Below are 12,927 nucleotides of genomic sequence, written 5' to 3'. Positions count from 1 at the left end.
GAATAAGGATTCGCACTATCTCTGTTAACTACATGGGAGATGTGTGATAAATAATATCTCTGTAGTCCTGTTGCGGCACAGGGACTACACTGTTGGCGCTAGAATGTGTGTGTTACTCACGCCGGCGAATACGTGCCCTCAGCCGGCGTGCTACCGGACTGAGAAGTATCACTCCACGTGGCTTACAGGAGGTACTGGGAATAGGGTGTCTGCAGACAGCTCTGGGTGTAAGGCGACCCCTTTGTCAGAACCAGGCTATCAGATGAAGCTACCTGCCTATTTCATCTAGCGTGCCTATTTCCACTAAACCTGCCTGCAGAAACTAAAGCACACGTGGAGCCCAAGAGACCAAGCGTCCACACAACACCATCACTGCTCAATGATTAGAGCGCGCCGCCATGTTTTTGGGTGGGCCTTTTAAAGATTAAGCCCTGCCCACCATCGCACCATTGGTGACGTCACCCGCGACCAATCAGGCGGTGCCAGGTCCCCGGATCAGCTGACTCCCAAACCACCAATCACGGTCCGCCATGTCACGGGCATGCTCAGTACAGAGAAAACTGGACTTAGGCTTCAGTAGCCCTGTCTCCCTCCGCAACCCATGCTTCATTTTGCTAGGCACAAATGCCCAAGAGACAACCTGTACATCTCATGGACCAGCTAGGTGTAGGGACTGATGATGATGCTGAGCAGCATCACCCCCAACTGAACCAGGATGGGAGACCACAGAAGATTCTGGACCCATTTCAAATCCAGCAAACATCTAACACCTAACATAAAAGAGTCTGGTGTAGGCCAGATAACTAGAACTGTGGTTTTGCAGTTCAAATCTCTGTATTGTCCACTTTTTTGCATAAAAAAAACATTTTGAGTGTCTTGCTGATTGTTCAGACACAAATATATCTATCTAAAAGAGTCTTGTGTAGGCCAGATAACTAGAACTGTGGTTTTCCTCTTCCACGGTTCAAATCTGGGTGTAATCCACCTTTATGCATAAAAAAAAACATTTTGAGTGTCGCCCTGACTGTTCAGACACAAATATATCTGTATAAAAGAGTCTGGTGTAGGCCAGATAACTAGAACTGTGGTTTTGCAGTTCCACGGTTCAAATCTCTGTATTATCTACTTTTTGCCTTTTTTCCATTAACAAAAAACATTTTGAGTGTCTTGCTGACTGTTCAGACACAAATATATCTGTTTAAAAGAGTCTGGTATAGGCCAGATAACTAGAACTGTGGTTTTGCAGTTCCACGGTTCAAATCTCTGTAATATCCACTTTTTTGCCTTTTTTCCATAAAAAAAAATATTTTGAGTGTCTCGCTGACTGTTCAGACACAAATATATCTGTTTAAAAGAGTCTGGTGTAGGCCAGATAACTAGAACAGTGGTTTTGCAGTTCCACGGTGCAAATCTCTGTATTATCTACATTTTTGCCTTTTTTCCATTAAAAAAACATTTTGAGTGTCTTGCTGACTGTTCAGACACAAATATATCTGTTTCAAAGAGTCTGGTGTAGGCCAGATAACTAGAACTGTGTTTTTCCTCTTCCACCGTTCAAATCTCCTTTTATTACCCTTTTGCCATTGATAGTGCGAGTGTAAGCTATTTTACTTCATTTAAAATGGGCAAGGCGCGTGGCAAGGGATGTGGAACTGGATGTTCTGGTGATGGCGCATGCAGAGGACGGGGCCGTGGCCAAGGTAAAAATGTGCCACAACCAACAGCCACATCTTCTCGCTCTCAGTTTTTGACCGAATTACTAGGGAAGCACACAACAACATGATCACTATTGCGAACTGATCAGTGTGAACAGGTTATTAACTGGATAGCAGATAATACTTCCAGTCACCTGGGCACCACCACCTCCGATCTGTCTTCCACACGGTCAAGTCTTAGTAGCCATGAGTCTCGACCGCATACTCCTCCTCACCCTGATTCTCCTTCCTCCCACCATGCCGAGTGTCGTCAGACAGCAACTGATCCCACAGTTGGACACTCTGAAGAGCTGTTCACTGGTCCATTTCCATATTTGTGCCTCTCGCCTGCTCCGCTTGAAGTGGTGGAAGAGGAGATCCCATGTAGCGATGCCCAAATATTTGAACAGACACGGCCACAGGAAGGCGATGCTGGAAAGTTGTCACAAGAGGTGGACGATGACGAGACACAATTGCCACAAAGTGAGGAGGAGGACCGTGGTGCGGAAGTGGAAGAGGAGGAGGTGGTGAATGATCTAGTAACTGACCCAACGTGGCAGGAGGACACGCAGAGCATGGCCAGCAGCACACAGGGGGAGGGAGGCAGAATACCCCAACAGGCAGGAAGAAGCAGTGTGGTGGCCGCAGACAGAAGGCGGGCAACCGTTCCCCGTAACACCAACACGAGGGACGTTGCCAGTACAAGCGGTAGGTCTTCCAGAGTCTGGAATTTTTTTAATGACTATGCTGATAACCCCAAAAAGGCCATTTGTACCACCTGCCAGGCCAGCATCAGCAGGGGTGACAAAACTACCAGCCTGACCACCACCAGCATGATCAGGCACATGTCAGCAAAGCACCTGACTTTGTGGGGCGAACCCTAGGGCCCACAACCAGTGTCAGCGGGTGTCACCACTGCTTCTTCCACTGTTGTGCGTGTAAGAGAACCCCCTGTTGTGCGTGCAAGGCTATCCCCTGTCCATACTGCATGCAAAGATGCCCCCTCCGCTCAGTCTTCACTTGTTATGGCAGTTTCTCATCAAACAGCATCAACGTCCACGTCCAATTGTCCATATCCTAGACCTTTGAACGAAAGCGCAAATTCGCAGCCAACTCCCCAAAGTCCACAGTCCTAAATTCGCACATATCATGACTGCTTGCATTGGAAATGCTGCCTTTTAGGCTGGTGGAGATGGAAACCTTCCGCAGCCTTATGGCGGTGGCCGTCCCTCGGTATTCGGTCCCCAGCCGACACTATTTTGCCCGGTGTGCCATCCCTGCACTATACAAGCACGTGTCCCAAAACATCTGCCGTGCCCTTAACAACACAGTTACTGGCAGATTCCACCTGACAACGGACACATGGACAAGTGCTTGTGGCCAGGGACGGTACATCTCCCTGACGTCACACTGGGTAAACATAGTGGAAGCCGCGACCCAGTCGGACCTTGGGACGGGAACACATCCTCCCAACACCGAGGATTGCGGGCCCTATGTTAGTCAGAGTTGCCCCCACAGTGTACAGCTCCTGCGTATCATCCTCCTCCTCCTCCTCATGTTGAGCCTCCTTCTCAGATATGACTACATCAGTTACAAGTTGGAAGCACTGCAGTACTGCCTCAGCCAAGCGGCAACAGGCTGTGCTGAAACTCATAAGCTTAGGTGATAAACCTCACACTGCTTGTGAGTTGTGGACAGCTGTGAAAGAGCAGGCAGATCTGTGGCTGAGACCGCTGAACCTACATCCATGCATGGTCGTGTGTGACAATGGACGTAACCTGGTGGCGGCTCTGAGGCGAGGCGAGATCACACACGTACCATGCCTGGCTCATGTGCTTAACCTCGTGGTTCAGCGGTTTCTTAAATCGTACCCCGAGTTGCCAGATCTGCTCGTCAAAGTACGCCACCTGTCAGCTCATTTTCATAAGTCGGCTACAGCTTCCGCCGCCCTTGCTGTGTTGCAGCAGTGTTTGCAGCTACAAGCACACCAACTTGTGTGTGATGTCCCCACACGTTGGAACTCTACCCTCCACATGTTGCAAAGGATTTGTGAGCAGAAGAGAGAGGTCGTGGAGTACCAGCATCAACAAGGCTGTCGGTATTCAGTTCAGACTCCACACATAAGACCTCAAGAGTGGACCTGGATGGCTGACATATGTACCATCCTGACAAACTTTGAGGAGTCCACCAAGATGGTGAGTGGCGATGACACCATCATTAGCGTCAGCATCCCACTTGTCTGTCTTTTGCAACACTCTCTGCAGAGAATTAAAGAGTAGGTATTGCAACCAGAGTATGAGGAGATGGATCAAGAAGCCGTAGTGGGCGATTACACACAGCCCAGCCTCATCTCATCTCAACGTGCATTGGGGGAAAGTGAGGGAGAGGAGGAGGAGGAGGAATAAGAATAGGAGCAGGTATCATGCGCTGTAGATGGCAGTACCAGTACAACTGTCATACAGTCGGTTCAGCGTGGGTGGCCTGAGGACAGGGAGGAGGAGGAGGAGGAGAGCATGGTCAGTCGTCATCTTGGTGAGGACACAGAAGTCTTGCCCGTTACCAGTCTGGCACGCATGGCTGACTTTATGTTACGCTGCCTTAACCGTGACCCTCGCGTTGTCAAAATGTTGGGTGACAGTCATTACTGGTTGGTGACACTTTTAGACCCCCGCTACAAGGAGAACTTTCACTCTCTTATTCCTGAGGTAGAGAGGTCTACAAAAATGGGGCAGTACCAGAAGGCCCTTGCTGCAGAACTCTTAAAAAAATTCCCATCTGAACACGCTAGCGGCAGAGGTCACAGTTCGCTGCCCAACCAAGGTGTACAGGCGAGAGAGACGCAAATCCAATCCAGCAGAGGCAGGGGAACACTGTCAACGTTCTGGGACAGTTTTCTGAGACCCGCCCAGTTTACAGGCCCTGAGGCGTGGGGTACTCTCACAAGGAGTGGAAAGTTTCAAAAGATGGTGAGGGAGTACCTTGCCGACCGTACCAGCGTCCTTCGTGATCCCTCTCTGCCTTTTAATTATTGGGTATCCAAGCTGGACACTTGGAATACACTCACTCTGTACGCCTTGGAGGTCCTGGCCTGCCCTGCCGCTAGCGTGTTATCGGAGCGTGTTTTTAGTGCCGCTGGGGGAATAATAACTGATAAGTGCACTCGCCTGTCAACTGACAAAGCTGACAAGCTGACCCTTATCAAAATGAACAAGGGCTGGATTGGGCCAGACTTCTCATCACCACCAAATGACAGCAGAGTAACATAAAGTCAAATCCACTGTGTTATTTTGGGAGGTGTATTCCCATGGACCACTTCACACCCACACATGGGTATACGCTTCCTCATTTCAGCTGTTTTTTGCTCTCCTCCTTATCCTCAGCCTCCACCACCACTATACCACCAGGGTGACCATGGTCCGTGTTGCCAGCATTGCAAGTTCCTCCGTCCTAATTTTTGGCAGCTTTTGCTTGGAAAGCATAGGCAAAGACTATGGGAGACCCAGTCCCCAATAATGGGAATGATGTTTTTAATATGCTGTACTGCATGGCTCTTGTAAGGGGCATTGCAAGTTCCTCCGTCCTAATTTTTCGCAGCTTTTGCTTGGAAAGCATAGGCAAAGACTATGGGAGAACCACTCCCCAATAATGGGAATGATGTTTTTTATATGCTGTACTGCATGGCTCTTGTAAGGGGCATTGCAAGTTCCTCCGTCCTAATTTTTGGCAGCTTTTGCTTGGAAGGCATAGGCAAAGATTATGGGAGACCCACTCCCAAATGATGGGAATAATGTTTTTAATATGCTGTACTGCATGTCTCTTGTAAGGGGCATTACAAGTTCCTCTGTCCTAATTTTTGGCAGCTTTTGCTTGGAAGGCATAGGCAAAGACTATGGGAGACCCACTCCCCAATAACTGGAATAATGTTTTTAATATGCTGTACTGCATGGCTCTTGTAAGGGGCATTGCAAGTTCCTCCGTCCTAGTTTTTGGCAGCTTTTGCTTGGAAGGTATAGGCAAAGACTATGGGAAACCCACTCCCCATTAATGGGAATAATGATTTTAATATGCTGTACTGCATGGCTCTTGTAAGGGGCATTGCAAGTTCCTCAGTCCTAATTTTTGGCAGCTTTTGCTTGGAAGGCATAGGCAAAGTCTATGGGAGACCCACTCCCCAATAATGGGAATAATGTTTTTAATATGCTGTACTGCATGGCTCTTGTAAGGGGCATTGCAAGTTCCTCCATCCTAATTTTTGGCAGATTTTGCTTGGAAGGCATAGGCAAAGACTATGGGAGACCCACTCCCCAATAATGGGAATAATGTTTTTAATATGCTGTACTACATGGCTCTTGTAAGGGGCATTAAAATTGTCTTGTTAAGCTACTGTGACCTCCACGTCTCTTCCAAGGGTCATTGATAATGTCTTTTTATTCCACTGCGACCTCCACGTCTCTTCCAAGGGGCATTGATATTGTCTTTTTATTCCACTGTGACCTCCACGTCTCTTCCAAGGGGCATTGATATTGTCTTTTTATTCCACTGCGACCTCCACTTCTCTTCCAAGGGGCATTAATATTGCTTTTTATTCCACTGCGACCTCCACCACTCTTCCAAGGGGCATTGATATTGTCTTTTTATTCCACTGTAATCTCCACCACTCTTCCAAGGGGCATTAAAACCGTATTGATAAACCACTCAGAACTCCACAGCTCTTCCAAGGGGCATTGAAATGTTGTTTTTAATTAACTCTAACCTTCACGACTCTTCCAACGGGCATTGCATTTCCTCCGAAGTTTAGTCAGCTTTTGCTTTTCAATGCATAGGTGAACACTAAGGGAGACCCACTCCCCAATAATGGGTAGAAGGTTTTTAGTATGCTGTAATCCACGTCTGTTTCAAGGGGCATTGCAGTTCCTCATAATTTTTGGAAAGCCTTCCATTCACTGCTTAGGCTAACAGTGTACAGGAGACCCAGTTGCTATAAATGGAAAAAACGGTTTAGTTAAGGCCCTCTGACCTCCATGTCACTTCCAAGGGGCATTGGAGTGCCTCAAAATAATGGGTAGGCATTGCACTCACAGTATGCCCTATAACTGTGTAGCCGAACCGCTCCTTTTGGTACAGAAACATATCCTACAAGACATGTGTGGTTGACTGGCCTGATATTGATGTGAATGGTCCCTGTTCCTCCTGTTCTTTCTCCTTTGCCACCACCTCATCCATCATTCATCACCTGAAGCTTTGTTTTATCGGGAGTCATAGAACTGGGATTGTAGCAGGAAAACATCCAGCAATCCTCAGAGGAGGTAGGATATGCGCCAAAACGCTGACCACCTCAGGCCTAGCCGCTACTACATACCTGGGCTTGCATTCCAAGGAACAGAAAGCCTAGGAGATGGATGGCCTCATGATCATGAATAATTTACTCATTGTGTAGGAGGCAGACCACTGGTGCTGTCTACCTTCTGAAGTTTGTGTTGAAGCCTGATTGACCCAGGACCCGCAATCCTCTATGTCTGGAGGATGTGTTGCATCCAGTGTCCAACTGTGTTCCGGCTTCCACAATATTAACCCAGTGTGAAGGTGTCAGTGAGATGGACCATCCCTGGCCACATTCACTTGTCCACGTGTTTGTGGTTAGGCTATCCTTCAAATAGGGGTGGCTGGGGACCGTTTATGGACACCCGGCTGCGGGGCGGCTTGGGACTGAGTATGGATACCAGGCCGCCAACGTAGCCATGACATGGTGGCCAGATTCCGCCTCCACATGCCTAAAAGGCCCAATTTCAAGTGCAAGCAAGCAGTATGGTAATGCAGCCTGGGGGTGGGTGGGTGGCAGTCTGCATACTTGCGCTTGCATTGCAAGGAATGGGGGAGGTACAATTGAACACTGCCCTGGGACAAGGACTTGAACAGGGATAGTTGTAAGTCTGCAACGACAGGTTCAGGGCAGGAGGCATCTTCGCATGTGCCATGAACAGGGGGTTGGCGTGCACACACTACAGCTGAATAGGCTGTCCTTCCCACTAAATGCACTGGGGATGGCACAGGTAATGTTTTGGTATGCGTGCTTGTGTATAAGGTGCACCGGGACAAATAGGGGCGGCTGGGGACCATTTATAGACACCCGGCAGCCGCCATGCGGCTGGGGACCATGTGTGGGTACCCGGCCGCGGGGCGGCTGTAGACTGAGTAATGACACCCGGTCGCCCCCTGGCGGCTGGGGACCAAGCGTGGACACCCGGCCGCCGGGCGCCTGGGGACTGAGTATGGATACCAGGCCACCGACGCAGCCATGATGTGGTGGCGAGATTCCGCCTCCACATGCCTAAAAGGCCCAATTTCAAGTGCAAGCAAGCTAGCAGTATGGTATTGCAGCCTGGGTGTGGGCGGGTGGCAGGCTGCATACTTGCGCTTGCTTTGCATGGAATGGAGGAGGTACAATTGAACACTGCCCTGGGACAAGGACTTGAACGGGGATAGTTTCAAGTCTGCAACGACAGGTGCAGGGCGGGAGGCATCTTTGCATGTGCCATGAACAGGGGGTTGGCGTTCACACACTACAGCGGAATAGGCTGTCCTTCCCACTAAATGCACTGGGGAGGGCACAGGTAATGTTTGGGTATACGCGCTTAATCTTATGTATAAGGCTTACCGGGACAAATAGGGGTTGCTGGGGACCGAGTGTGGACACCCGGCCGCCGGGCGGCTGGCGACTGAGTATGGATACCAGGCTGCTGATGCAGCCATGACATGGTGGCTGGCGTCTGCATCCACAAGCCTAAAAGGCCTCATTTCACGTGCAAGCCAACTAGCAGTATGGTATTGCAGCCTGGGAGTGGGTGGGTGGCAGGCTGCACACTTACGCTTGCATTCCAAGAAAACAAAGCAGATGCTAACTTCTATCATCATCATCATGCTCCTCACCTTGGTGCTCTCAACTCCCCTGATGGAGAAGCCAGGCACCACCAAAGGAGTCTGGTTGTCTGGTGGGCTCGTCCAATGCTGCCCTAAAGCAGACCAGGCTAAGAAAAGTGTGGGGAAGGTTCCTGGGACAAATAGTGACAGCTGGGGACTGAGCATGGAGACCTCGCTGCCGAAGCAGCCATGAGGTAGTGGCCAGCTTTGGCCTCCTCCAAACTAAAAGGCCCCATTTCAAGTGCAAGCTAGCAGTATGGTATTGCAGCCTGGGGGTGGGTGGGTGGGTGGGGGTCCAGGCTGCACACTTACACTTGCATTCCAAGAAAACAAAGCAGATGCTAACTTCTATCATCATCATCATGCTCCTCTCCTTGGCACTCTCAACTCCCCTGATGGAGAAGCCAGGGCCCACCGTAGGAGTCTCTGGTTGCCTGGTGGGCTCGTCCAATGCTGCCCTAAAGCAGGCCAGGCTAAGAAAAGTGTGGGGAAGGTTCCTGGGACAAATAGTGGCGGCTGGGGACTAAGTATAGGACCTCGCCGCCGACGCAGCCATGAGGTAGTGGCCAGATTCGGCCTCCTCCAAACTAAACGGCCCCATTTCAAGTGCAAGCTAGCAGTATAGTGTAGCAGCCTGTGGGTGGGTGGGTGGTTGGCTGCATATTTGCGCTTGCATTGCAAGGAATGGGGAGGTACAATTGAACATTGCCCTGGGACAAGGACTTGCACGGAGATAGTTGCAAGTCTGCATCTTCTGATGCGGCAAGGATCACTTCTGATTGGCACACTTTTAGGCAGTGACCTGGGTGTCAGAGATGCTTCCAGGGGTCTTCCCCATGCTGTTCCCATGTCTTTTCAGCACTGTATGCATGTGTCACACAGCACATGGCCAGATAAGGTTGTAAAATGTTAAAATGACATTTCCCGGTGAATGCATTTGTCATGGTTGAAAGCAATACAAAAGTGCAAAACCGCATAAAAAATGCTACTTGTGAACATAGCCCAAGGTGTGGAGGAGTATTTTTGTTTTTGGTTATTTATTTTACCTTATACACAAGTCTTTACCCTGGAAAGGATTTTCCTTAACATATTTCACAGGAAAACAGTTTCAGTTTCGTTTTTGAATGTTTTATTGTGAGCCCGTAAAAGTGGCTTAATACCTCTCACGACGTTGTTGACAGCAGTGACCTGGGGGTCAGAAATGCTTCCTGGGGCGATCATTTGAGCACTGTCACTATTGTTTTGGGCACTTTTTAGGCTTTCTATAGACTGCCGGGGGTGCCAACGCAAAAATGCTCGGGTCTCCCATAGACTAACATTGGGCTTGTTGCTCGGGTCGAGCACCTGAGTATCACGGTGAGCTCAGCCCGAGCTTCGAGTACCTGAGCATTTTAGTGCTCGCTCAACACTGGTAATGACATGTTCCCATTTGAAAGGAGCGGGTCTGCTATCCAATTATAAGGTAAGCAGTGAGTCCAACGGCTGCCATAATTTAGAAAAAAAACCACTAACAATTTAAAGACACATAGAGCTGGGCCACGGTAACGACGTGTTCCCATTATAAAGTAGACGGTCTGCTATACAGTTATAGGGTATGCAGTGAGTCCAATGGCTGCCAAAATTTAGGAAAATCCCCATTAAGAATTTAAAGACACATAGAGCTGGGCCTCAGTAACAAGTACGACATGTCCTCATTAGAAAGGAGAGGGTCTGCTATATAGTTATAGGGTATGCAGTGTGTCCAATGGCTGCCAAAATTTAGGAAAAACCCTACTAACAATTTAAAGACTCATAGAGCTCCGACATAGTGAAGAGTACGACATGTTCCGATTAGAAAGGAGCTGTTCTGCTATCCAGTTATAGGGAATGCAGTGAGTCCAATGGCTGCCATATTTAGGAAAAACCCCAATAACAATTTAAAACATACAGAGCTGGGCCACAGTAACGACATGTTCCCATTAGAAAGGAGAGGGTCTGACATACAGTTATAGGGTATTCAGTGAGTCAAACGGCTGCCAAAATTTAGGAATCACCCCACTAACAATTTAAAGACACATAGAGCTGTGCCACAGTAACGAGTACGACTTGTTCCCATTAGAAAGGAGAGGGTCTGCTATACAGTTATTCGGTATGCAGTGAGTCCAACGGATGCCAAAATTTAGGAAAAACACCTCTAATAATTTAAAGACACATAGAAACATAGAATCATAGAATGGTAGAGTTGGAGGGGACCTCCTGGGTCATCTGGTCCAACCCCCTGCTACAAGCAGGATTCACTAAATCATCTCAGACAGATATCTGTCCAGCCTCTGTTTGAAGACGTCCATTGAAGGGGAACTCACCACCTCTCATGGCAGCCTGTTCCACTCATTGATCACCCTAACTGTCAAAAAGTTTTTTCTAATATCTAATCTGTGTCTCCTCCCTTTCAGTTTCATCCCATTGCTTCTAGTCTTTCCTTGTGCAAATGAGAATAAAGATGATTCTTCTACAATGGGACAGCCCTTGAGATATTTGTAGACAGCTATTAAGTCTCCTCTCAGTCTTCTTTTTTGCAAGCTAAACATTCCCAAATCCTGTAACTGTTCCTCATAGGACATGGTTTGCAGACCGGTCACCATTCTGGTCTTTTTTCTCTGAACTTGCTCCAGTTTGTCGATGTCTTTTTTAAAATGTGGTGCCCAAAACTAGACGCAGTATTCCAGATGAGGTCTGACCAAAGAGGAGTAAAGTCCGATAATGACTTCACATAATCTAGACTGCATGCTTCTGTTAATACATCCCAGAATTGTATTTGCCTTTTTTGCTGCTGCATCACACTGTTGACTCATGTTCAGTTTATGATCTATTAGTATACCTAAGTCTTTTTCACATGTACTGTTGCTTAGCTCTATTCCTCCCATTTTGTATATGCTTTTTTCATTTTTATTGCCCAGATGTAGTACTTTGCATTTTTCCCTGTTAAAAACCATTCTGTTGGTTACAGCCCACTGCTCCAGTTTATTTAGGTCTTTTTGAATCCTCTCTCTCTCTTCTCTAGTATTAGCTATCCCTCCTAGCTTTGTGTCATCAGCAAATTTAATCAGTTTACCCTCAATTTCTCCATCTAAATCATTGATAAAGATGTTGAACAACACAGGTCCCAGGACAGAGCCCTGTGGTACCCCACTTGAGACATTCATCCAACTGGATGTGAAGCCATTTACGACCACTCTTTGAGTCCGATCACTAAGCCAGTTATGAATCCACCTAACAGTTGCCTTGTCCATTCCATACTTGGTAATTTTTTCAATAAGGATGGTGTAAGATACTTTGTCAAATGCTTTGCTGAAGTCAAGATATACTATATCTACAGCATTTCCCTGATCCAACCAGTCAGTGATTCTGTCATAGAAGGAAATTAAGTTAGTCTGACATGACTTGTTAGTTACAAACCCATGCTGACTCTGGTTAATCACTTCATTCTTATCCAAGTACTTACATACATGTTGTTTAATAATTTGTTCAAAGATCTTTCCTGGTATAGAAGTCAGACTCACCGGCCTATAGTTCCCTGGGTCCACCTTCTTCCCCTTTTTGAAGATAGGAACAACATTTGCTCTTCTCCAGTCTTGTGGGACTTCTCCTGTTCTCCAAGAATTTTCAAAGATTATGGAGAGTGGTTCTAAAATTTCTTCTACGATCTCCTTCAGTACTCTGGGGTGTAATTCATCTGGACCTGGAGACTTGAACTCATTTATATTAGCTAAATATTTCCTCACAATCTCTCTGTTTACAGACAACTTGGATTTTTCTATTCGTTTAATAGGACAGTGAAGATCAGTTGATGTTACATTTTCTTTCTGAGAGAAAACAGATGCGAAATAGGAAATAAAAAGTTCGGCCTTCTCAACATCCTTTCTTACCATTTCACAATTTTCATCCTGTAAAAATCCTATAGCATCTTTGACTTTTCTTTTACTTTTACATACCCCCAAAATCCATTTTTTATTGCTTTTAAAATCTCTTGCAAACACTGTTAAAACCAATGGCAGGCAAACAAAAACACATAGAAACACATAGAAAACGCCTTCAAAGGTGTCCAAAAGCTGACAAACTGCTCAGGAGACATAACTAACACATGGAAAAGTGACAAGTGCATATAGTCATGTGAAAAGAAAAGGTGGGGGAGTAAAAGGAGGGGGAGACACAGATATAGGCATGTCATGCCCTTCTAAAATCCAAAAAGTGAGAAGCCGACACGGCCAGTCCGTTCCTGCCCGTGCCACCTCCGTTTGTGCCAGAGCCGCGGTGGACCCTGACGGCCAGCCCCCCT

Source organism: Phyllobates terribilis, unplaced genomic scaffold, assembly GCF_046119375.1.
Source record: "Phyllobates terribilis strain yellow unplaced genomic scaffold, ASM4611937v1 Scaffold_9__5_contigs__length_417890890, whole genome shotgun sequence".
NCBI lineage: Eukaryota > Metazoa > Chordata > Amphibia > Anura > Dendrobatidae > Phyllobates > Phyllobates terribilis.
This window is presented reverse-complemented; position numbering follows the sequence as displayed.